The sequence below is a fragment of the Haemaphysalis longicornis genome, unplaced genomic scaffold, assembly GCF_048455015.1.
Source record: "Haemaphysalis longicornis isolate Haplotype H1 unplaced genomic scaffold, Haemaphysalis longicornis Haplotype H1 scaffold_37, whole genome shotgun sequence".
Lineage (NCBI taxonomy): Eukaryota > Metazoa > Arthropoda > Arachnida > Ixodida > Ixodidae > Haemaphysalis > Haemaphysalis longicornis.
Window position 1 is genome coordinate 372,986 of NW_027526355.1, and position 26,617 is coordinate 399,602.

Sequence of the window (26,617 nt, forward strand, 5' to 3'; positions counted from 1 at the left end):
TCACCCAGCTAGACAAAATTGTAGCTGTCTGCGCAGCTCTAGCAAATCTGAGCCAGTCAGTTGTGCCATTCGAATAGGCATTTTCCAGCAAGCCGTGTGCATCAGTTTGGCTGAGACAACAATGTCTAGCAGTTTCCCTTATTGTGTGGGAAATAGGTGGGTGAGGCACGCCGTAGTGGAAGGCTCCGGATTAATTTTGGCCACCTGGGGCAAGAAGGGGGGGGGGGGGATCTTTAACGTGCGCCGAAATCTCGCAGACACGGGCGTTTTTGCTTTTCGCCTCTGTCAGAAAAGTGGCTGGGAATCGAACCTGCAATGTCCTTGGGCCCAGCAGCACAACACCTTAGCCACACAGAAGAGGATGGAATGGGAATGGCCGCAATGAAATGCCAATACTGGGCAACAGTGAAAAGAGCAGCAGGCATCCAATGCCACTGGTTAGAAGGCGAACATGACCATTAAGACAGCCAGGATGCAACGCATGGTTAGTGTGGTGTGTAATGGGTGTGCAAAAAATGTTGTGTGATGGGCATCTAAAATCGCCGCAAACCATGTGTATTTATTGGAAGTATGATTTAGGGACTACCCAGCGATGGGCATAACAGCACAATGCACAGGCTACTGTACCAGGTAGTGCAATTCCTGATGATTGACTTATTGATGCAATTTTTTGTTTCGCTGTAGTATCTAAATGCACAGATGTTTTGTTTTTCATTGTGCGATTTGCAGTTATGTTCTGTCATGAAGATTTTAGCCCTGGTCATCTGTATGAATGCACTCTTCTGTTCAAACAGAACATTATGAGGATTTTGCTCCTGTAGACATGAAAAGCTGTTTCCTGGACTGTTGACCGACGATTTACCTAATTTCTTGGCGGTGAAAGTTTTGATGTGCCGTAATGTGTAAAATAAGCCCTCCGAATTTTCCATAATGTGAAATGCTATTCCACGCAGTGAATGGCAGCACCCATTGCGAGCCTAAAGCAATGGGAGTCTAGATGAAGACATCAAGCCCAATTTTGAACTGTTACGCTCGTGATTTTGATTCCAATGGTTTAGGTAGGTTATTTTTTGTCAGTTGTTACACCACTGTCCATTTTATGCTGCTGCTGCTGCTCTAGTAAACATTCTTCAGCTTAGTTCTGTGTCTTCACAAAAAATACAGGGTGTTTGTAATGCTGCCCAATGTCAGTATTTCTTTTCCTTTTTTGTCCAAGCTGACATTGATGATTGTCGTCGTAGTATGCAAGTTTTTAAGAGTTGTTAATGTTTTGTGCAAAAAAAATTGTGCATCTTAGTTAGTGACATGAGGGGTCTCAACTCACATCAGTGAGCAAGCAAGCCACAGTCAAGAAGTTCAGTCCCACGTGGGAAGGTTGCAATGCAAGAAAGGCAGGGGGGAGGGGGGTGTAACAAATTGTCACCTAATGCTGCCGTTCAAACGAAACAAGTCCTTTCCCACACATTGTAAATATGCTTGGTCATTTCTGTATGGAATTTGGTGTCACCATTCGAGAAACATATCAGTACTGATCTCCGGGATGACTAAAATATAGGCACTGATATTTGTTTTACGGTGATCCTTTAATACATCAAAAGGTCAAAAAAAGAAATCAAAAGGTCTGCAGGCCACATGTGGCCCGGGTGTTTCACACCCTTGCTTTAGATTAACTGTGCACAATAGGGCATGGCTATGTGTATCAATCGTAACACAAAGAATGGAAGGTTGCAAGTGGAAGCACCCACACACAAAAACCGAATGGAATAGGAAAAAATGGTGTTTCCGTGTTCTAGATGCGGAGTGTCTTATGCTCGGGGGTATGTCACTTGTTGACCGGTGGCGACCGTCCGCACACCATCTGTGCATGCGCTCCTCTCCTCCTTTCCAAACAGCTGCGTACTCTCCTCTCCTCTCCTACCGTCTGCGCGCGCTCCTCCTCCGTTCGCTTCAGCTCTCTCGCGCGCATGCGCGGCTCTTCCTTCATAGTCCTTCATTCACTCTCACCCTATAAATCCAAGGAAAGCGTATATATTCCGGGAAAATGTATGTCTCCAGTTCACTGACGTTGATTTCTGTGTTGCAATTTTTTTTTTTTAATCCATCCCAGTGAAAGCATGTTGCCTGATTGATCCCCGTAATGCATTTATTGTGTAATATTATTTTACAATAATTCTGCTTTCATGCTCTGTTTTCTTTATGAAGGCTGAACAAATCAGCCTAGGCTGTTTTGCCACAATTAAACTGTTTTGTTCTATATTTCGACACTGTTGATGTCCAGTGAAGCGTCATTTTTTTTTTTTTTACCTCCGCTCTGATATTTTGGCCTAATCGTAATGAACGATCATCGCAATTGTTCATTATACCGTTATACCGTGTCCATTTGGTTTGTGTATAAATCTACATTATATTTCTGCTTATCTCTTCTGACTGCTCTTGTTTTACCGTTTTTTTATGTATTTTTTAACAAGAGGTCCCCCCACAGTGATAAACTATGGGACCTCTTTCTGTATTCTTTACCAATGTATGTACTGTATTATATGCAATCTTCCTAATAAACTTCAAACTTCAAACTTCTCTCTCGTAGTCTCCTCTCCTACAGCTGTGAATATAAATGGGAACTCGCAGAGCGCCCGTTCAGTGCTGCGCTTGCTTCGCTTGACTCCCGAGCTTCTTCAGATGAAGTAGGATGGAAGCAACAGTCCCGTCAGCAAGTGCGCTGACGCAGTTAAACATAACGGAAACGCAAACGGAACCCCCATGACACTCCGCATCCTGCTCATGGTTCCCTTCGGGGAGATGGGTGTAATTTTTTTTTTTACCCCAGCAAGGCTCCTTGTCTCTGTTTAGTTCCAAGTAGTAGTGCAGAAGTGACAACAAAAGAGAATCGGCAGACTGCATCGGTGCTCCTGTGACCTACTGCAAACTATCACTAATATTTAACTGATGGGTAATTACATTGTGAACTGTTGGTTGGGTGGTGTTTTATTGATGTGTAATAAAATGTTTCTTGATAGACATGTTCTCATCATGCCATTTTTAATAGTGTCCCAAGCTGCTGTTAGCAGTTACCCTAGGTGTAAGTAAGACAAGTTAACTTAAGCCTTGCTGCTGATGCCCGGAAACACCAATGTTAAGCTTTGGTGGTGCACAAAGAACATGGGTTGGTAAGCTAGTTGGTATTGCATAATGAAAAGTGGGTCTTACAAAGCAATATGAACAAAGGCAGGACAAAGCACTGAACTGTGACTGATTGTTTATTCAAGGAATAAACATACCAATGCGATTACAACCAATGAAAAGGCTAAAAGCACATCGAAACCAACACGTCATCTTGCCCCTTCCCTGCTACATAGCAAGGTTTTGATACACGATTTCTTTTTTTGGGAGTGCAACTGAAGGGTCTCTAATGCACACATTATTAAACATTCAATTTTAAGTACGCCTATCAATTCATGTGTGAACTTTTCCTTTTCTAAGCAATGAACGCACTTCCCAAAAAGTGGAACACAAGCGTAACTTTTCGCAGTGTGACAAAATGTGGCCAGATAATTGAATGAAGTCCTTGTGCTCACTGTACAGATCACCATTTCATAACAGTTGAATTAGCCAAAATGAAGGCGATAGCCATGAGTTATCATTTCCTGGCCAGAAACCACGTCTTGCAAAAAATATTCTAGCACATGAAGAGTATGACTAAAATGTTTTTTTTTTATATTCTAGCACATGAAGAGCATGACCAAAATGTGTTTCTTTTTTTTTTTTTTTCATTTTCCACAGTCATTGTAAATTTAAATAGCAGTAGCTGGAAAGGCACCTAAATGCACATAAAAGGGCACCGGTCGACCTCGCTATTTATTTCTGAATATTTCTGTAGATCAGTTTCGAAGTGTGCTAAACACCATCACTGTATTTAAACCTGCTGCTGCTCACGGATGCCGCAAAAAACGGCACTCTTGAGGCTTGCCCCGCAGGACGCACACCAGCTCTGTGAGGGCGCCGTATTTCTTTTCTAGCAGCTGCATACGCCTGCAATGAAAGAGAAAGAAAAAAAACGGGCTAAAGTTTGGGGTGAAGCAGAAAGGCACAATTACTTCCATTATGTGCACAATTAGTTTTTCTAAACCAAGCAGGAGCTACAAGTTTTGTACGGAGACTGAAATGGCAGTTCTGCTGCCCCTAAAAACACATAATAGTAAATTTCGCTAAGCGCTGCTGGCGCAAAACAACAGCTTGAGACGACGTTCGTTTCCGGACGGCGTGATCGAACAGCAATTTCTTTAAAAGATATATCGGCCTCAAAAGTGCGCAGGATAGAAGTACCCGAGGTTTTGACCTTTAACTGATGCTCGCCGGTTTCCTCACTCCACCCAAGGACAATCGAAACACAGGGCTTCATGTAATTGATCGCTGCATGCGATCCAATCACCGCACGAGAAAAAACAAGAAGAAAACACGTTGCTGCTTATGTTCGAGTTATTATAAAAAAAGCAGCCCTAAAAACGGCTTCCCTCAAGATGGCACGGGCGACACATTGGCACTGGGTTTCTCGTGCGCTAAATGTTTCACACTCAGCAAAACAACTCACCTGTGACATTAGAGCGCGGCGGCTGGCCATCAGCTGATCTGCGGCGGCGACTTGATACGCGTCTGGCGATAGGTAGATCGCACTGTACTCAACAGTACTTAGCGTCGAGTTATTACTTTGCGTTCAGTGGGCATCAGTTTGGAAATGATGCAGTTCATGCTGACAAACGACCAATGCGCTAACGATGCAACCTTTGCGCCCCGACCGGCTCGCACTCGCTCGTAGGTGTGCGCAGAGGCTGGGGTTGAATTGCAGATAAGGTTGTCACACTCATGAGCGGAACCATGAATTTTCGCGTAACCAACGCTATTGCGGTGCAACAGACTATCAAGCCACTCGCACACGCCTTGCACGAAAACACAAGCTCATATCGCGGACCGCGACCTGCCTGGCCGCCATGAAGGCACGGAGGAGAAGAGGAGGGCCTGATCTGCGGGCCGTGCGCACGCGTCGCCTAGCAACAGACGCTTGGCCACAGATATGGCGGCGCACGCATGGTTGCCTGTATGTATGTGAATACGCTCTATACTGCAATGATTACATTGGTAGTGGTGCTAACCATCTCTTGGAGGGTCGCACATTCACTTCCACGACTCTTTCGTCATAAGCGTCATGGGGCTGTTGATAAAAAGAGCGTCCAACGCAACTCTTGCTACAGTGTCGCGACGATCACCGGGAAAGAGTCCTGTGACTCTATTTTTCCATTAGATTCCGGTCGTGGCAAAGTCACTAGTGACTCTATGAACGGTAGTCACCCATACTCTACTCTGACTCTAGTTTGATGGGATACGCATCACCCTCTTTCAATAAGAGTCGCGTGACTGTGCGAAGAGGGGTCCAGGAAGAGTCGATTCTGTGGCAAGTGGGTACCCCCCGAAGAGAGTCATAGAAACTCTTTTTTCTCCTAATCTATGGGCGCAGCTTCGTCTTTCCCTTCATCACCCGCTATCGCCGCATGCGTGCGCCCTTCGTATTCTTTAGTTACAGCAGCTATTTATCAATTTCAACCTTATTGTAGATCTTACCACGACTGCCTACTTTTGTGTCTTCGCCTTCAAATTTGCACGAAAAATAATGACTTATTCGAGCAATTCAATTTTCTAATTCGTAAAGACACACGCCCTTACATAAATACGTATGCACGTACATACATACATACGTACACACATACATACATAAATTCATACATAAGCGCCTACATATACATCTACATTGCACAGATACCTGCCGCGAACACATCTTGTTTACAAGGGTTGAGAATACTTCGCGTCGAAGAAAAGACAATACGGAAGGGACAGTACAGGCGCACGTCCTGTCACTTCGTTATTGTCTTGTCTTTTACGCACTGTTTTTTCAACACTTGAAACGATGCGCCAGCTAGCCCAACAACACGCTGTGCATCTTGTTTACGTTTTCTTATCAGTGCGTTGCGCGCTAGGCTGTCTTTCCGCACTCATCGCTCATTTGTTCTCTTGTGTTGCGTGCCGCGACGGCCAATCTTTTCTGACAGGGGGAAGGCTTCGCAGCATGGACACCAACCTAGACTTGTTTTCTTTAAGCGACAATGTTTTTGTTTTATTAAAGAGAAAGCCTTCTTAGTGGGAGCGATGACGTCTGTTGAAAAATTAATGCATTCCTCTATAGATCGGTTGGTCGATCGTAAAGTTGCGATAGGATCTCTGGACAGACGACGCCTGCGTAAAAGCGGGCTTTCATATTGTCAAAACGGTTTCTTGAAAATCGAAAAAGGAATGCTAAAATAAGAAAATTCACGCATCGATCATAAAGAAGGAGTGCAATAGCATAACTTTGTCATAAAGCACGTATTGGTTATACAATTTGGTCGTTCGTATATATTTAGCTTGCGAAAAAGTGTCGGATCGTTTGGTTCTTCATTTACATTTGGGTCTCTGAACGTTTGACAATCAATCCACGCACTTTCATCGAAGGTTAGACGCACTATTACCTTTAGCTTTTCTCTCTACTTTCCTCTGGAAGGGATGGTAAATTTTGTGAATGGTTGCGGAGAGACTAGCGCTCAGAGATAAGTACTCGCCGGGAAAGCGCCGTGGCACTACATTCGCAAACGTTCATCTGTGCACGCCACTTTGCTAGCTTCCTCGTCGCTTCTGTTTTCAAATTTATTGCGGAGCACAAGCTCGCTCCAATAAACATTGCCTTCTAAGAACCTCGTTTCCTTCATCACTGCATCACAGTACATGCACACATACATACATGCATACATAGATACATACGTACATACATACATACATACATACATACATACATACATACATACATACATACATACATACATACATACATACATACATACATACATACATACATACATACATACATACATCAGTATCTATAAAAAAGAAATGCCCGATACACTGACTGACCGAATGACTGACTGCTTCTTCAACGCTCAGCCAAAAGTGCTAGACGTGGACATTTGGAACTTCAGGATCATATTTGTAATATTGCGTAGAGACTCACAAAGGCACATTTTTCTGGATATTTCGCCCTTAACTGACGGAAAGGGTTGATTGTGTTTTTGCAAATATATGATTTGCTCGCTCGCCCGTAGAGATATAGAAGTGCTTTTTGGTGATGTTTCTCGCCTGTAAAAATCTCTCATCAGTAGTTTTACGTTTTTTTTCTAACCAATAGTACATGGGCTAATCTACTATTTCGAACAAAATTGGGAGTTTTTAAAGATTTCCGTATATGTGTTTCAGCCATTGATATACCTAACTGTTTTTCCTGATCAGTGGTACTTGTACAAAAGCTGAAAACAAATTTTAAGGATTTAGTTCAGGGAGGCCGATAAGAGGGAGAAAAAAGGTTTTTGAAATTGAATTTTCAACGGCCTAGAAGTCCTAACACGTGATGTAAATGTCCAGCCATAGTGCTTGTTCAAAAGGATTCAAATGGGACGAGTGCATTCGTATTATGTTCTAGGAAGCCAATATTGCTGCTTGTTTTTAGCGGTTTTTATATCTGAGGGAGTGAAAAGCAGTAAAATATTTATTCACAAAGAAAGTGTCATTTAGTTCCGGTCAGTTTTCCGTGGCGAGAAGCACGGAATGATTCCGCAGGTATTCCAGCTCCGGTGTTGTAGTTGCTCAATACTTGATGCAATGGCTGCTTTATTCAGCACATGAAGCTGGTTTAGCTATATTCTAAGGTACTTCGATATTGCGTGCAAAAGCTTTGCAAAATTAGCAGCCGGAAAACTAAGTCGTGTTGGCACACGAAATAAACGAAAAAATGTACGTTTTAGATCCATCGTCTGAACTGTAAAAAATACAGCAAACTCACACCTAAAAAGCTTTCAGTTGCGTTTTCAAGACAAATCACATCAATGAAAACCTATACAAAACTTTAAAAAGGACAAACAATTTGTTTTCAAATAAAAGTGCCTTGGTATCAAAGGCGTCAATTCTAGGATACAATACGATGGCGGAGTTGCGGAGAAGATTTACACCGGAATTGTGAAAGATGACAAAACTAGTAAAAAAACGATAAAATTTTTCGCCATATAAAAATGGCACAAAGCGATTACCGCCCTTGGTTCTTCAGCGGTAACGGTTTGTAGGAGTTGCTTTTATTGTGTAAAAAAGGGCTCCATATTGTAATATTAAATTGCGGTCAGGAAGTAGAGACACCAGTTTTGGTATAAAAAAACTCAGCAAATTTGTTAGCCTACACGTCATGAAGTTAGCATAGGTTGAGTTAGTATACCTACCCGTAATAATGAACTACGCCAGATGTTTTGCAAGTTGCACCATAAAAAGGCATGCAGTACCACACCTTCGCTTCAACTATCGTGTCACGTACACAACACTCAACGTGCTAGGGTACTTGCCAAATGTTTTTGACATGTGAGTAGTGGCGTTAGTGAGTAGTGGCGTTAGAAGCCGTATTGCTGTAGAGGTATTTTCAACCCCATTTCATGCAGTTACACACAATGCTGACACAACGTGAGAAGAAATTCCTGTATGCGTTACACAGTCACACATAATTGTGCTGATCTCTTAAAATGTGTAAAAAGGCTGAGGTGGCGACATTGGTTTATTCAGCTGGCATTGTCTGGCAGAAGCATTGAGTTAGCTTTTGAATCGATAGAACTTGGTAGGAAAAGTAGAATATTACCTCATGGTGGCCGCACTAATAGGCACCGATAATGAGCTTTTCAGCGATCATTTACAAAAAAGGTGACAGGCTGTAGGAAGTCCTTTGGTAATGTACTACTTTGAGAGGTCTCTTTACTATTGGGGGAGATGACAACGCTGTTGTACTCCCACCGTAGCGCAGTGGGTAAGGCTTAGTGCAGCTGAGCCCAAGGTCGCGTGTTTGATTCCCGGCTGCGGTGGCCTCTTTTCTTATGGCGCTGGAAAGAAAACAGCCGTGTTCGACATTTTGGCGCAGGTTGAAGGTCCCCAGGTGGTCAAAGTTAATCCGTAGCCCTCCACTACGGCGTGCCTCATCGCCTCTGTAGCCTCGGCGCATTAAACCTAATAATCAATCGCCACCGGTGCTGTGTGAAGTTGAACCAAGATATTATTTCCTTTATTTATTAGTTTGAATACATTGATGTGCTTCGAAGACCGAGCGTGAAGATAGCAGTAACAATAGTAGCGTTTGATGGTAACATTAGGAAAAAGAACAAGCGTGCCTTCATCTAGTAAAAATATTAACAAAGCGACACGTTAGGTAACTTCGGTAATTAATGTAATGGAACAACAGCAACAAACACAACACATTTTAAAAGCAGTATGAAACCACAAAAACTTGCCTCTATATCCTTGGGCTTCGGGATGCTGTTTGGCTATCGTTGGACCTCTGAACACGCATCACACAATAAGTCAGGTAAGGTTCCCTGCAGCTTAGAATATTTTAGTTTTTTGAAATATTCCTAGATTTCAGTGAGCATAGAGAAATCGATAATACCATTTTGTTGTTGATGATGATGATGATAGGGCGCACACCCAGAAGAGGGCGATTGTTCACATGCCAACACATAGCCCGTGCCGCTTCTCACCATATATATATATATATATATATATATATATATATATATATATATATATATATATTAAATTAGAGTCACCACGAAAAACATAACAATATTGAATACCGTTTCGGCTGGGAACCAGCCTTTTTCAAGTGAAAAAGGCAAGCCCTGCACTGTTATATATATATATATATATATATATATATATATATATATATAGAGAGAGAGAGAGAGAGAGAGAGAGAGAGAGAGAGAGAGATAGAGAGAGAGAGAGAGAGAGAGAGAGAGAGAGAGAGAGAGAGAGATATAGATAGAAAGAAGGGTAAGCAGTCAAGAAAGCCACGGAAACCAAAGGGGAAAATAGGATATGGTAGTTCAGATCAGGGTGTCGAACCGGAATTTTTTCGGGTTCGGTTCGGGTTCGGGTTCAAGCCTTTCGGGTTCGGTTCGGGTTCAGTTCCAGCGCACCATTCCGTTCCGGTTCGAACCGGTTCGATCCGGTTCAAACGGGTTCGAATGGGTTCGGAGAAAAAAAAGAAGCAGGCGGGTTTTTTTCTGTTAATTTTTTTTTGTGTTCGGTTTTCGTTTCCTTGTCAGCTTTCCTTGTCAAAAACGAAGCCATAATATAGGTTTTTTTGTGCAAATGTTTTGTTGTGGCCAAAAATAAGCAACCCTGCAACACTTTTTTCAACTTTGTTCGAAATCTTGAATGCTGCAAAAAGTAGTCAACCAACACATCCAGCACTTAGATCAGGGAGTCGGAAAGTCCCTCAGACAAAAAGTACTGCTCTGTCCCCGTCAGAAAGCTTACAAACTAGCTTGAAATATTTTTCTCTCTTCCCCAGTCTTGGCGTTCTTCTACCGCTGGAATGACGTCATTACAGCGATGTAGCGGCTATTTGCCGACTTTCCTTAAATTTCGACATTAAAATGAAACCACAAAACCGAAGCAGAAACGGAAGGCGTATCTGCTGGGACGAGCAAATCCCGCACTGCTCCTCTGTGCTGGCAATAGCTATAACTTTTGCAGTGCTTCCAGAAGCGAAGATAAGAGTGAGAGCGTTGATCTAAAGTGTTGAAGAGTTCCTTTAACTGTAAATGTACTGCAAAATGTTTTCTATAGTAGGTACACGATTACAACATTAACTGAACCGAAATGAAAAATTCGCTCGGACACATAAGACTGCGTATTTGTGTGTATTTGAGAGCCCTGCTTTTTATGGCCGCAAGTTTGTTTTTATTGGTTTAGTTTCTTTCATTTTTTATAATTTAATTTAATTTATTCTTGGATCATAACACTGCAGTATTATACCCCGCAGTTGTTTTCTTGAGGAAGAAAATGACGTACGATTACGACACTCGCTAATGCGAAATTTGAGTGCAGCGCGAACTCTAGTCTTCTCGGCGACGGCGCATAGATGCTGTGCCTCAGGAAGAGATCGCGTCATCAGCTAATGCACGACGGCGCGCGGCATACTCTGTCGTTATCTCGTAAGGGGTCGCCACTGTGAAGCACGTCTCGCACGGTCACGGAATTACGCCCTCCCCCTTACACTTTCGTCATACTTGCAACCTCAGTTTTCCTGCTAGCTCTATCTTCGGTGGCGTCTTCGTTCTCTCGGTTATAACGAGTCCAACGCTGAGGGACTACGCGAAACCACAGAAGCGGGTGCTTAAGGGCTGCGTTCAAACGCATGGCTCTACGTAGCCGCTGTGCAGCCATGTGATCCACTCCCTTCGCCGACAAGTGACGGGCCGCACATCGTCTCCAAATAATGCATCCGCGCCACAGTCTTCTGGAAGGGAAACAGGTAGCATCCTGACCAGTGGGCAGCACACGGGTGCCTCCGACGCCTCCGCCTCGGTGCATCTTCGCCAGAATCTTCTGGTAATGGGCAGCCTCCCTGCAGACTGCCTATTGCCCCGTCCTACTAAGCAGACGACCCGTCCGTCCACAATCGTTTTAATGCGTACCATTCTTTGCCCACAGCAAGGACCGTGTAACCCCCTTCATTTCCACAAAAATACCGATTTCGCGGGAGTTCCACCTGTAATCGCTATAATATAGCGTAAATGGAGATAACTGGTCGCACAAAATTTCTGAAAAACTAAAAAATAAAGAAAAGTAATCACCGAAACTGGCAAACCGCGTGAAACCCTGCATTTCCACAATAATGAGGACTTCGGGAAATTTCCACCTGTAATCGTTATATAGGCTAAATGGAGATAATTAGTCGAACAAAATTTATAAATGTAAAAAATAAAAAAAAATGTAAAATAATTGCGGAAACTGGCGAACCGTGTAACACCCTGCATTTCCACAATAAGGCAGATTTCGCGAGTTACAAATGTAATTGTTGTAATAGCGCAAATGGAAATAATTGGTCGAACGAAATTTTGAAAAACTATAAAATAAGAAAAATATTAAGCAATTAAGGAAAATGGGAAACCGTATAACTGCCTGCATTTCCACAAAATGGAGATTTCGCGAATATTCCATTTGTAATTATAGCAGCGTGAATTGAGAGAATTGGTCGGACAGGTTTTATAAAACCAAAAAATTGGCTGTAAAAACTCACACTGAGGACAAGCGGCATAGGACTGCTACGCATGAGTAGATAATTGTTTGAATTTCTGCAGAAATTTTTTAGTACCCTGGAGTGTCGCCATGGTACAGTATTTTGCGTCTCCGCCGCCTCCCCCCTCCGCCCGGGCGTCTCGTAGCGGGCCGCCCCTCGTCCCGAAATCACGCATCCTCGCAGGAATCGCCTGCCTGGCAGGCAGCCAGGCAGGCAGGTAGTTTACTGGCGAGCGGGAAGTCTTTGGCGCGCAGAAGAGCCTGAGCGCCCAACATCTTTTTTGGTTCCACCGGTTCCACCAAATGTCTAGGCATGCACGCGCGCATGCACCCACGTTTTCGCACAATGAGGCAAATAATTTTGCATTTAAATAAATTGATTGGTCGGCTACGCTTTTCGTGTACCCCTTGTTTCAACGGCGCTTTAGCTTTAACACGAAACCATTAGCACTGCTAGAAGTCGAAAACAGTCCCGCATCGGCGTCCACCTCCGACTGTCAAGCGTGGCTGGTGGCGTTTAAAGCGGTTTCCTTCTCCTTATCTTATATGTGCTAACGTAACAGTTAGAAAGAAAGAACGGCTTTAATGACTCATGGGACGGCGTGTACAGGACGGCATTGGATAGGGAACAACCGGAGATAGGAACTTGCTAAATGGAACTTCAGCGACAGGTGAAAGCGGTTGGGCTCTACGAAAGATAATAGCTGAGTGAAGCCACAAGCAGCAGTAATTATCCCTCCCAGAGAGAGGGAAAATGAACTTTAAATAAATATAGGAAAAGTTTCAGAGAGGCGTCCTCATTCAAGGGGTCGAGTCGACAGTCCTTTCCATCAAGAGCAACTGATCTTCCAGGCCGGAGATGGCCAAGGCTTTCTCCCAAATCTCTATGGAAACGTGCAGGTTGGGTGGATCTAGGGTGGACTTGTCGCATCCGCCTACTGTGTGTATGAGGTTCCCAGGCTCCCCACAGAAGCGACGAAATGGAGAGATATGTGTCCCGTCAAAGAGGTGAAGACTGGTGATGTGTGGGAAGGTGTTAATCCGCAGTGCACGGAATAATCTTTCCTGGTTATTCGCTAGCGATTTGTGCGGGAAGGAATACGTTCTACGGGAGAGCGTATAGTGCTAATTAATTTCCTGGTATGTATACAGGATGCATGCGCTCGGGCTCGGCTTCATCAGCGCTGGCTAAGCGGGTCAAATGTCCAGCCACGAGGTTGGTGATCTTGTCTGCCGGCGATGCCAGTATCAGCTGGTGCCCATACAATCCTGGCTGGTCTCGTTGGTGGTCTCAACTTGTTCATTCGAAGTGTTGTAACATGCAATAGACTGTTGGCAAAGTTGCGCCACGCCTGATAAGAGTCTGTTATTAGACTTTTGGCAGCCCTTTGGCTAAGCGCACGTGCTATCGCCTTTTCCTCAGCTTGGAAGGGGCTGTGTTCGGGGGTTGAGATGCTACACCTGTGGAAGGCTGCAGAACGGTAGCACGAAGAAAGAGAAGGTATCGGAGAATGCTGTCGGGTGTCTTTCGCATCAAACCAGTTGATCGTTCCTTTTTTTTCTTTCAGTTTAGTTGCTTCCTAGTCTTACCTCATATATATACACATTTTGAGAACCTTTTGGTGAATATAAGACATGCATTAGGCAATAAGCTTTTAACTTCATTGAGAGATGTAAATCTTACGCGAGAAATAACATAAGAGCGTAATACGAAAAATGCCTTTTATAGCATACAGGTGGTCGACGCATAACTTTCCGGCTATTTTGTGCGTAACTAAATTTCCTGATTGGTTGAGAAAGAGAACGCTGCAAAATTTACAAATGCCAAGGACCCCAAATCTATCATGTTTGGTCCAACCCTCTAATCCGCCTTAACTGACCCGCTAATTCCTCTAATCCATATTAATCAACACCGCAGTCCCACTATTTCACATGAGTTCATTCACTCATCTCACTAAACCACCCTAGTCTACCCGCTAATCCGCGGTAATCGACTTAAATCCATGCATCGAAAAAAGTGAAAATGAGAAGGCCCCAATTTTTTTTTTCGATTCTCATGTTCTCCTGTGGCAGTAACCAGAGGACACAACGGCACTGTACAAGAAAAAGTGATGGTGACGTAGAGAACTGTGAGTGTTTGTGTCTCAGTGCTGTTTTTATATAAGTGCCCACTCAAACTAAAATAAGTGGAAGATACGAATTTATTGTTGATGGTGTCCCTGAAGGCCTTCGCAAACGGACACGGATGCATTCGAATTAACAACATGAAAACTTCACACAATTTTAAACACACTGCAGATAGAAACCATAAAGAATACCCCATGATATGTTGCCACGGAATATGCGTTCTAACTTAAGTTATTGTAAATGCAAAAAGATAATTTGGGGAGATGGGCTATACCTAAAGCAAACTAATAGTGTATACGGACTTTACCTTAAATTTAGCGTAATAATAAGATGAGAACCTTTTGGGCCTTGGGAACTGCAGACTACGCAAAATATTGCGTGTGCCGTCTGGCGAATGGTAAAAATATTTTCGGATGCAAGGTAGGGTACCGGGATGGAAAACTAGAAATCACAGTTTTGAGGCCCCGGAACCGGTTCGGAACGGTTCCCTCAATTCGTTCCGGTTCGGGTTCAGTTCCAAAATGGCGGAAAAAATACGGTTCCGGTTCAGTTCCGGTTCCGGGCAAAAATTCGGGTTCGGTTCCGGTTTTCGGTTCGGTTCCGGCTCCGGTTCGACACCCTGGTTCAGATATATTTTTTGAAAGGACGAAAGAAAGTGGAGAAAAATGCCCGCCGGGTGGGATCCGAACCCACGACCTCCTGAATACACGTCTGCATGGTGCGATGACCACTACGCTGCTGGCGGGGCTATTTTCCCCTCCACTTTCTTGGCTATTTATCTCAAGCTAATTTTTTCCTGCGCTTGGGGGTGGAAGCCAGCGCCACTCCGACTGCTCGGGGTGAAGGGGACTTTCTTTTCAACCCCCGGGCCGTGACACGAGCGTCTACGACACGTCGGGAGCGGTCGACCAGCGTTCAACCCTCTTAAGCTATCAATGGCACCAATAGCTACCTATGACACCATATAGCCGAGGTTGAGCAGTTTCGCGTGGACCTTGAAGGGCCGTGGTGCGCAAGCGCTTGGAGCATTGGATTGGCTTGGCTTGGATAGGCTTGTATTGGATTGTATTTGGATTGGATTGGATTGGATTAAATTGCATTGAATTGGATTGGAAATCCAACCCAACTGGAGTACGGGTGTGCAGAGAATTGGGTGTGCACATTTGCCGGTCTGCGCAATCCAGAAGAGTGACGTCATAGCAGCGGTAGACGCACTGGCACCGGCGCGTGCCCAGCTGTGCGCCTCAGTTGCGCAGTAGCAAGTGTGACGCTGCGCCGGAGCCGCTTGACAGCCGTTTCGCGTAGCTGCTGGCCAAGAGTTCCTTAGTCAGTATACTGGAGAGGAAACTGTACCTGGTAATCAAGGTCGTCGTGGGGGTTTATGGGAAGACCCCCCTTTTTGGCTTGGGCTTGGCATGACAATTGGATTTTTAAGCGGTTTTGGGGATTTGCTGTCTTCACTATGTATTTACATGTGTACGAGCTACGAGGAAGCCGAAATCCTTTCTGTTCTGTGGTAGCCGTGTTCGGTGAAACAGCAGGCAGTGCGTGATCGCACCTGACGTTGGTCATGCCGCAGTCGAAGGACATATGACTGAGCGGGTAATATGCCGCCGCGAAATTTCTAGCCGACAAAAAAAAATAAACAAAAGGTACTTCGACGAAGACAAGATATGACAGATACGGGCGCCTGAATCTGTCCTATCTTGTCATCGTCCACGACTGTTTAACGCCACGTTTTCTTGTTGAACTGCAGCTGACGGTCGGTGCACTGGTTCACGACGAAGGTGACGTTTTCATATGCATGCTGCAAAAACTCTCCAAACTCTTGAAACTTATTATTGGAAATAATGGTAAAGTTAATAAAATAAGATTCTATAATGAGTTTCCTTCTCAAATATTAACATTGTTCGTAACCACCACCTTGGCCTGCAAAATAGAAGGAACAAACGTTCCGGCAAAAATACGCTTTACCTCCTTTTTTATTACTTTTAAAACAACCTGTTTTGTTTTCCACTTACATAATTGCTCACTATTTTTCGCGTTTTTGTGAAACTGTTTACATTTGCCGTCACTAAAACGTTTCACTTCAAGCCAATGATGAAATTTAATCGATGATGAATGATCTAATCAATGATCAATGATGAATGATCTAATCGTGGTCCATGACGACACAGACGGCCTTGATGTGAGCAGCATAGACGCTAGCGCCAGATTTCTCTCTAGTGTATATTGTAAGAAAATCTATGGCTCCTTGAGAGCCGTGCTGCGCATGCGCGAGGAGCAGTGACTGGACTGAATTGGACTGGATTGGATTGAATTGGAAACCGTTTTAGCAGCAGTAAGCATGATAATCAGATAATCGTAGACAACCAGGAAACCTAAGAATAACCAGCTGAACCTTAGCTCACGCTACGTATATCCTGGCATGGCCGAGCTAAGCTACTGCTAATTTTGTTGCCTCGCTCGAAACTGTCCTGTTCATCTTACGTTGTCCGCAGTATTTATTCCCGAGAAGAGGTCCGCGGACTTATCCATGAGTCCACTCACTCAGCCTCATTTGGGCTCAAACTCACGCGCCACTTATAGTTTAACTGTGCATGAGTCTAGTATGGATCATGAGTTTTAGTCCGAGTGTGTTTAAGCCCTCGTGAGTCTTAGTGAGTTTGAGCCCGAGACCCAACTGGGTATGTGCGGACTCGTCCCGGAAAAGTGGCTTGGTTCCAATGACGGCGGCCCGGTTTCGCGTGCCGGCGCATTCGTTACGGTGAGGGGTGGCTTGCTTCGCTGTCTGCGCGCGCAGAGGCAGTCGGGTCCTGGTACAAAGGAAACAGTACTGTAACACGCCATCACGTCAAGCAAGAACTTCATGCTATCACTGTATTTAGGTATCCAATTGCAAGGAAAGGCAATATATAAGTACATTCGTTCAAAGTTTTATCAATATTCCGGGAGAGACGACCGTTCTGTGTATCCGCGTCGTATAACGGAGCAAAATAACGAACTCGGCGAGAGTTGCCGCATGAGCACCAAGCACTGGCCGCGGAAACCGTCATCTGCTATGTTGTTCGAAGAGCAGAACCCTGTCTGGTATTCTTTCCTTTGCTTATCAGACTGCCTACGCAACAGCCGCTAATGGTGCAAAGAGGGAAAGTGAAAGGGACTAATAGCAGCAGCCTAAGCATTCCACGATCAAATGTGAAAATGTTTGTTTTTTAGCGGTTTATAAAGTATTGACGCAACAGGCCTTCTCTTGAACAAAGACGGTGAGTGGTGTGATCAGCGAAAAAAACTATTCGGGGTTGCACTCAGCTCCTATACTCAGGGACAATTTAAGAAAGGCAACGGAAGTTGCACATGTGCTTCATCACTACAGCCTCATGTTACTCCGCGCGGCGCAACTAGGGCGTTACTGGGAATATTTTGAACATGGCACCGGCCCTTTCTGTGATTTTTTGGTCTTAATATGCAGCGACGACAAACAGACTACGTGAGAAAAGGCAGACGATATCATGCATTCATGGCAGCCTCCTTTCAAAACGCGCTGCCGTTGAAATCTAGATCCGTCGCTTTGGCCAGAGTCCATTTTTGGCGGAGGGATACCGTGCATGAGCTATTTCCGTTCTTAACTTGTTCCCGAGTATAGAAGAGCCTAGCAGACGATGGCCGTCGTAGCCAGTGCTCAGTGCGCATGCGTTAACTCTCGTCTTGTTTTCGTGTTACTCCGTTATTCAGCGCAGATCAGCCAAACGTTCGACTCTCGTGATATATATAAAAAAAAAGATTGGGCGGGTGTCCGTTGAAGTGAAGAATGACGCCGCATATTTTTATTAGTGCATAGATATAAACGTACTTCTAGCAGCATACGCGGTAAATATGCAAACATTTGCATATTAGTTATCGAGAGTTAAATTACGCGTTTTCTAATGCTGGAAAACTATTTCATATTTTTGAACAAATGCACGCGCAGAAAGAAGTATGTGCGCATCAATAAATTTAAACGAAACCAATTCACGCCCAAGCGTAAAAAGGGTCATTCGTATGCATTTGTTAACGCTGCACACTACCTTTTTGTAATGCATTGAACACGAGCACCAAGACAAGGAGCACTAATACCCATGCGACACAGGCCTTTCGGACGGCTTTCAACCGGCTGTCATTTGACCCAAATACCATATTTCAGCTGCTACACGAGTTCTTCAAAATACATACGGTTGAAATGCTATTAAAGACAAAGGAGCACCACCAACGACCTTTTAGGTACTAAACGCCTTTGAAGCTGAACGCTCGGACTGTCTGGCGCTGTTTCTGCACGCTGCATTTACAAAAACTTATTTACGAAGAAAACTTTGTTCTTAAAAGCACACTGATAATATTTTTCACGTGTTTTGTTACTGCTTCGCAGTAAAAAAACACGTGAAATGCCTACGACACGTGAGATGCCTATGACGTGTAACGGAAACGGACAACCGCAGGTTTGTACACTGGAGTAAAGTCCTTCCAGCTGCTAACTCCCTATGGACAGACGCGTGTCGTTCGCTCCGAAGAAGAATAGCGGGAATCGAAAGTGCGTCTGCCAGAACAGAAGTGCGAATTGTTGCGTAAACAACAGAAAGCCTTGCAGAAAAATTCATAGAGCATGCGGACAAGGACGAGAAAGGAGAGACACCAAGGAGCGCTACTTTCAACTCTGAAGTTGAAAGTAGCGCTCTGTGATGTCTCTCCCTTCTTGTCCTTGTGCGCATGCGCTATGAATTTTTCCTGCTATGCAACACCAACTCGACCAGTAATCCGTACTCGTGAACAGAAGGCCGCTGCCGCAACTGTTTCCACTGCAAGTTCCAGCTCGCCGAGTACCTGGGAATCTCTCCCGGACGCCCACGTGAGACAATATTTCTTGTTCAGTTAAGGGCCTTCAGAGTGACCATTTCGGCAGTACCTTTCTCTTCTAAGCACGCGCACATATCTGGTTGCCTGTTTATCAGGCAGTAGTTAGGAGAGGAGGGAAGGGGGGAGGTGCATATATAGGTTTATAGCCCTCACTGATGACATATGGCCGTCGTGCTGGCGGGAGGTTTAAACGTGTGCGTCCACCGCCCCGGTGCTAACTTTTCGGTGTCCTCAGTTGTCGAGCGGATTGGGTTAGGGTGTTACGCAGACAGTAAGGTGCCTAAGAAGCGGGATAGAAACAGACAGCTCTATGTTGGTTCACTAAAATAAATATCGAGTCTTTCAAAGTTTTATTGGCCTAAGAGAATTGCTCGTTCGCAAATTACAAACAAACGTGTTTTGTTTCCTGCATTTCGTGTACTGCGTCCAGCTTCGCAGGTCATCCTTCTTCACAGAGTGGAAGGGCACTATTTTTTTTCTGTACCTCAATCTACCATTACAGGGTAACCTCATATTCTCGACAACGACGGCGCGAAAGAAAACTGCTTATTATGCGCATGGTTTGTGCGTGTTTGTAGGTTGTTACCAATTTCATCACTCAGAATTGGGTTTTTCGGACCAGGTTAACTTGATCATTAAAGGTTTTGACAAGTTACAAGAACAAAGCTCTGCAGCGGTGGCGAGAACAAAATATGGTGAGTGACTGCCGAAACTTTCTACTGCCTTTGAGAGTTTGCGACCATTTCGGCGGAGCCTCTTCCCTTTCGAGTGGCATTTGAAATTTTTAAGGCCATTCGACTGAAATGATGTTTTTAAAACGCTCGTGACACACGGGTATAAAACAACTACATCAAGCCGTTGTGAGGGCGCCTTGTTTCTACAGAAGAAAAAAAAACAGTGGATCTTTTCTGCACTTTGCATTGGGTGGTAACAGTGTTAGCTCGATATAAAGTGCCTTAAATGTGACATATCAATGACAACAACGTAGAAATAAAGACAAATAACGCAAATAAATACTAAAAAACTGGAATAACACAACTAAGAAGGAGACCCGACCTCTTTCTATCTGTGTGATTGTATAGCTGCAAGTATGCGTCACTACAGGTACACAAAGCGCCGTGTAACATATTCTCAACAGTATGGCTACACTGCCGAGCATTTTGTTTAGATTTGGCTTCATCTTATTTGTGAGACATTGTAAGACCTTGCCTGACGAAGTCCCGGATGCCTGGAAGGTAAGTGACTGAGCGCTTCTATAGCACGAGTGTGCTAATTTTGCAAATAATCAAGATAGCGCTTTCGTAAACATATTTTGGAAGCGTTTGGGAAATACAAAGTTTAAGATAAATAAAACAACTGAAAATTCGATAAGGCAACTTTTAGGCGCATTGGCTTTCATAGCCAGAACGATGGAAAATTGTATTAACACGTGAAGATGCTTTATTTTGCGCAACCTACACCTTTCCTTAATTTGTATTGCCATCAAGCGTCAACACTGAATATGCTACGTACTTAACGTTCATGTACGCATGCGAACAAATGTATTTTGCAAGAATTGAGACGATAACGTGTTTCGAAATAGGTCATACCAGGCAGAATCTATTGCGAAAGTGACGTTTTGCTTTCTTGTTTATCAAACAGGCTAGAACGTGCAATTCTCTTTTTCACAACAACCACTTGCCTTCTACAAAATGGCCAGCTGTTCCTTTCGCTTGAAATTTCGGGAGTAGTTTTTGCTATAGTTTAGGGAAGTACTAAGGCGCGCGATTTGACAATTCTATTCTTAAAAAAGGACGAAATTGTGTTTTCGCAATTTTCTCGATATCTCGATCGTCCGTGGAGATTCCGAAGTGGTGTTTGTTCATTTATGTGTCACCTAAAAATCTTTAAAAACAAGCTTGAAGGTTTTGTCTAACAAACCTTCATGGTGCGAATCTGCGGATCGGAATAACTTGACCATCTTTACAGATTCCGCAATTTATGTTCGACGGTTTAATACATACCGAATTACTTTTTGTGGATACATTTTACTCGTACAAATACAGAAATGTTGCGATGGTTAAAAAATAAAAGTGTCGTAAAGCCGAAAAGCTTCTATTAAATCCCAGGAGAAATGCTGGTTCAAGAGTCTTGAAACGTCTGCAGCACATTATCATCCTGCTGTAACTCAGTATGACTGAAGTTTTCATAAAGTAGACGCACAAAAACGTTAACTTGGCAAAAAAACCGTTATGTTTTCTTTATTATATCGCAGGCCCTTGAAATATCGAACTGGTTATTGCTGGTGCACGTACCGTACTTGAATTTCTAAAAACTGCTTTACGAGGTTTTTTTCTTGCTAACGTTTCAAACGGTAATTTGAATCTGGTACAAATGATCTTTTTACAGATTTCTCCAAAAAGGCACAGAGCGTGGATATAGACCATTTGCTATTGCGTAGAAAAGTTACTAACACAACAACCCCAAAAATAATTTCAGGATTTTGTACCAACAAATTTGTAACAAGGTGAATGGGATTTTCGAAATTGCCCCCGTTATAACAGGGAAATGGCTAATATGTGCTATCAAAATGGGGCACGAAATGATGGACCGCCACACTTTTTTTTGCGCAAGTTTCTCATCAGCAAAGCAAAATCTATAGATGCATATACACTCCGGATTCCAGAAAAAAACCGGAGAAGTAGGCTGTGATGAGGACCTGTGTCCCCGAGGCGAAGTCCAGGGGACGGCCGGGGTGCGGGCCGCAGGAGGCGAGGTGCACGTGCGTAATCGTTACAGGGGAGGGCAGCTCCACACCAAATACTCTGCTGTAGCCTGCTCAACAGGAGTGGGGCAGAAGGGAAGCGTCGAGTCAAACGGGGCATGGCATTGAAGTGGCCAGGTCCTCGTCACAACCTGCGTGAGGGCCACCCCAGAGCGAATTCGTCGGAGCAGGACCTCATTATCTAAGCAGGACAACTCACGAGGGAGATCAGTACCTCGCGGGTGCATTAGTGCGCGCGCGGTGCGCCGAAGATGTGCTTTATCACTGGCGAGGCTAATAGCCGCTGAGTAAGGTTCCATAGGAGCGGGATATTTCACACGCACGAGGTGTGTGCCGGCATCTGCAGCCTGGATTCCGGGGTGGCTGTTGCGTTCACGCCATGACACGCGAACACGACATGGATAAATGTCCACTATGCCCCGGATTTATGACACAAGTTCATTAGACGTATAAGTTTTTCGTAGCTCTCGGACAGCAGCGGAGGAATCAGACAGCAGCGGATCCGAGGAAACTGAGTTGAAGCCGGGGTGAGAAGTATAGCTGTGTGCAGCAGAGCACCCCGCACTGCGAGGAGCTCTACTTTGGTGAATGGTCACTTTTTCGTCGTGATGTCGGTGCATGTAATTAGGTCGGGAGCAATGTCCGGGCAAAATACGCCATATGGAGCAGGGTATCTGATGCACTAGCGTCGACAAACAGGACAGCAGCGGTAATGGCAGCACTGTTCATGGGAGGCGGAGCCAGAGCACCAACTGTTTGGGGATGAAAGTGAGAAATAGGTCGCGTGTCTGTAATTAATGAAACTCACGGTGGTCTTATAGTGGTGTTAGATAACTGTGGGGCTGGTGAATTGGTCATGTAGGGTGCAGGACCAGCGGGGTCTGGGTTGAGGGCGTGCCGCTGGTAAACTAATTCATCAAATATGCTCAGCTGTGCTTGCTGGTGGAAAATTGGGATGGGGGTATGGGCTGGTAGTCCAGTTATTGCTTGCATGGCCAATTTTTGATGAGTTGGAGTGAAGCCCAGTCTGACTTTCCAAGACAGTTGAATTGATCCTGATACACTGTGCGGGCTGTAGAAAAGCTGGAACCAGCAAGCGAATTATGTTGGATGCTGCAGCGCCGGCCCTTCAGAAATCCTACGAAAGAGATGCAGTGATTGGGATGCTTTATGCTGGGAAGAGCGAATCCGTGGTGCCGTAGAACCGAAGTGAGTAATATCCAAGCCCAACACCCGTGGAGCCAATGGTGTTGGCATAGGCGTGCTTTGAGCAGAAAGACAGATAGCTGCTAAGCACCGACGGCCCATGTGTTGGCCAGGGTAAGTAGTGCTGGTTTGGTAGAAGAGAGGGTGAGGCCCAGATGCCTGCACCAAGAATTGATGTCATCGAGAGACTTTTGCAGGCTGCCCTCTTGGAGGTGAAGCTCCTGGTGAACCGATCAGACGGAGACGTCGTATGTATATCATGGCCGTCCCCTCCTTCGGGGCTACTTCCACTGCATGTCACAAGCCCCCGCCGCCCCCTTGTTTCCTCCTCCGCGGAGGGGTGGCGGCAACCTCCTTGGGTGGCGCCGTCCCGTCGTGCGCCTCCACGTCCACGATGGCCTCCTCGGGGCCGCTGTGTCCCTCGGCGTAACGACGTCAGATGGTCCGGCACTGCTGCGATCACCCCCACAGAAACACTGCGGTCGCGTGGAAGGCGGCTATCCTCGGTGTCGCCACTGCCGTAATCCGCGCATGCGGGTATCGCACGAATCCGGTAAGGACCAGGAGGTGGCCTCTGCTTTTCCGTGGCGAAAGCCCGTCTCCGAGGTGTCCGGCCGTGGCATCCTCAACCACGGCCCAGGTGCCGGTCGGCGTTGCAGAAAAAAGAGTGGCGGAAAAAAGGGAGATTTCTCCGGGTGAACTGCCCAAGCGTTGTCGTCCCACACAACAGCCGAGCGCCAGGCCGGGGAGTCTCTTGACCCTTTTCTACCGGTAGGTGGCCGGCGCCACCAAGGCACACGAATGCACATGGTGACTTCCACAACCACGGTGGACGCTCAACTCCGTAACCACATGTGGCAGGACATGCCGCCAGACTTTTTCACCACCGGCGATGCGGCAACGCGGCATAATGGGCGCCAAATAGACAACGCGGGCGCCAGGTCGACAAAGGTCAGGGGCCCCTCGAGAGAGAAAAAAACAGCGTTCAAGGCGTGAGTTCCCCTTTCAAGGGTTACACTCAACCAGGGACGCCTGGCAGGACCTCTTCTGTTGATAAGATCTCATTTGTTGTTCTCTTCTTCGTCTGTCACCTCCGCGTGCCTTAGCGCCGAGGTTCCCGCTTTTTAAGTGCAATGCACTTCTTAAGCGACCCTGAACCTGCGTCCACCGGCGATGTCCGCGCACGTGGAGATGGGCGCGCGCAGCCTGGCCGCTGACATAGCACATACCCATGTGGGGGATTGGCCAGGAATCTCCTCGTCTTCCTTGGCAACGGGGGGAGATGGGCGCGCTCTGCCTGGCCGCTGACATGGCACATACCCAGGGGGGGATTGGCCAAGAATCGGGCGTGAGAAGGGCTAATGCACCTGCTTAAAGGAGTACTGACACGAAATTTCAAAGCTCAGATCCGCTCTAGCAATCAAGTACAACGACAACACAAATAGGTGTCTGTGAATAAATGCATCTTTCTTTCTTTGTAGTTGTGTGTGTGTGTGTGTGTGATCTCTCTTTCGCGAACATTACCGAACCGCGCAAATTCAACTCGTGCATTCGCACTTTCACATTCTTCCCCTCGGGGAAATGCGGGGAATTTTTTTCTACGGGCTGACTCCCGCACGCGGGCGCCAATTTCATTACAGATTACACAACCAGCAGACAGCATTGTACCGAAGTTCTGGGAGCTTGAGAACATAGGTATTGTGGACCAGGCGAATATGACAAATGAGGTCTCGGACGTTTCTGGTATTTGAAGCGTAACGACAAGTTTTGGGAGGGCTGCTACAAGGTTGCACTCCCATGAATGGATAATTTTCGTCGCTTGGAAGATAATAAGACACAAGCTCTGATGAGACTTCTGGCTGTTGAGACGAAATTGCGGCGTAATCCGGAATTCGGCCAGCGGTACAACTCCACCATCGGTTCTACATTACTTTGGGACACGCAGAGCGGGTGAAGAAAATTGAACCGCCACCCTTCCCGATTTATTACATGCCGTATCACTCACGGAATTCCAGCGAGTCCATAACTACCCAGGTTCGAGTGGATGATGATGATGATGGTTGGATGTTTATGACGCAAGGCCAACTGGGGCAAAGAGCGGCAAAAAAATAGTCATAAATAAGGGGTGAAGCCATAACCACTAAGTAAAGTCAGCAAAAACAAAAGCAAAATCACAAAACGACAATGAGCATGGCTGGTGTATAGGGCCAGATTTCATTATGCGTGATAGGAAATGAGTTTTAAAAACTTGACGTCTGACAAATACTCAAACACACGTTTCACGGAAACAATGGCATCGTCACCTAGAAAAAACGATGGATGTAGGGGAATATGTTGTCTGTAGAGTTCTCTGAAGCGTTTGTGTCGTGTTGTGTGAAGTGCCTTGCATGTGATTAGTATATGCACTACGGATAGGGCCTCTCCGCACCTGCTGCACTGGGGTCTAGAAGATCCCGTCAGCAGATACGAGTGCGTTGCATGGGTGTGCCCTATCCGCAGCCTACCCAAGGCGACTTCCGTGTGTCTGTTGTGTGAGTCAGTTGTGTATCGTCCCAAGTGTGGCTTTATTACGTGCAGTTTGTTATCTGTCTGTTCATTCCACTGTGCTTGCCATTTCCTACGAAGGTATTGTCGAATTTGTAACTTAAGGTCACTCTGTGGTAGTATTGTTATATCTACTGTGTCCCTGAATGCAGCAACTGCGACCTTCTGATCCGCAATCTCATTGCCAGCAATCCCAGCATGGCCTGGAACCCAGCACAACACCAGAACAAGTTTTTGGGCATATATAGACATGATAGTGTTGAAAACCATATGGACAATTCTGTTTTTGCATGACTTGTATGATGCCAATGCGCGCACAACGCTCAAGGAATCTGTATATGTGATGGACTTCGAGATTTTGTGTTCAAGAATGTGTTGTGCAATGAGTAAGATGCCATATGCTTCAGCTGAGTAAATTGTGGTGTATGTGCTCATGGTTCTGCATACATCAAAGTTTGGTCCATGAGCAGCGCAAGACACTATGGTTGCAGTTTTTGATGCGTCACTATAAAACTCTTCACATTGATACTTGTACTGCAGGGAGAAGAAGTGCTGCAAAATTGCAGTTTGTGGTACCCTGGTTTTATCAATATTCATGAAAGACAAGTCACAACACACAGGTTGAAGCTGCCAGGGTGGTAAAACGTCAGTAAAAGATGTGTAAATGTCTGAAAAGGAAATATTGAAATCCGAAGCTTCCTGTATCACTCTAAGTGAGAATGGCAAAGGAACGGATGGGCGATTTACAAACACTGGTGATGTGGATGCATCATTAAAAACAGGTTTAAAAGGATGGTTATTCATCGATGAAATTTGGAAAGCGGAGAGCAAATCCATGTACGTTCGTTGGTCCTCAAGGCACCATTTGTTACATCCAACGTATAGACTCTTTGCCGGGCT

General features: G+C 45.2%; 1 long non-coding RNA gene across 2 annotated transcripts in view; it reads left to right on the forward strand.

Moving 5' to 3' along the window:
* Window positions 1-18,977: 18,977 nt before the first annotated feature.
* The window catches only part of LOC144177986 (uncharacterized), a 42,179-nt gene continuing 34,539 nt past the window's right edge, over window positions 18,978-26,617 (forward strand). Inside the window, exons 1-2 of one of the 2 annotated variants that reach the window (XR_013323901.1) lie at window positions 18,978-19,195; window positions 19,826-19,898. This is a non-coding gene — a long non-coding RNA (uncharacterized LOC144177986). Of the gene's footprint in view, window positions 19,196-19,825; window positions 19,899-20,301; window positions 20,439-26,617 lie in introns of those variants that run through there. The other variant, XR_013323902.1, reaches the window with a different exon arrangement.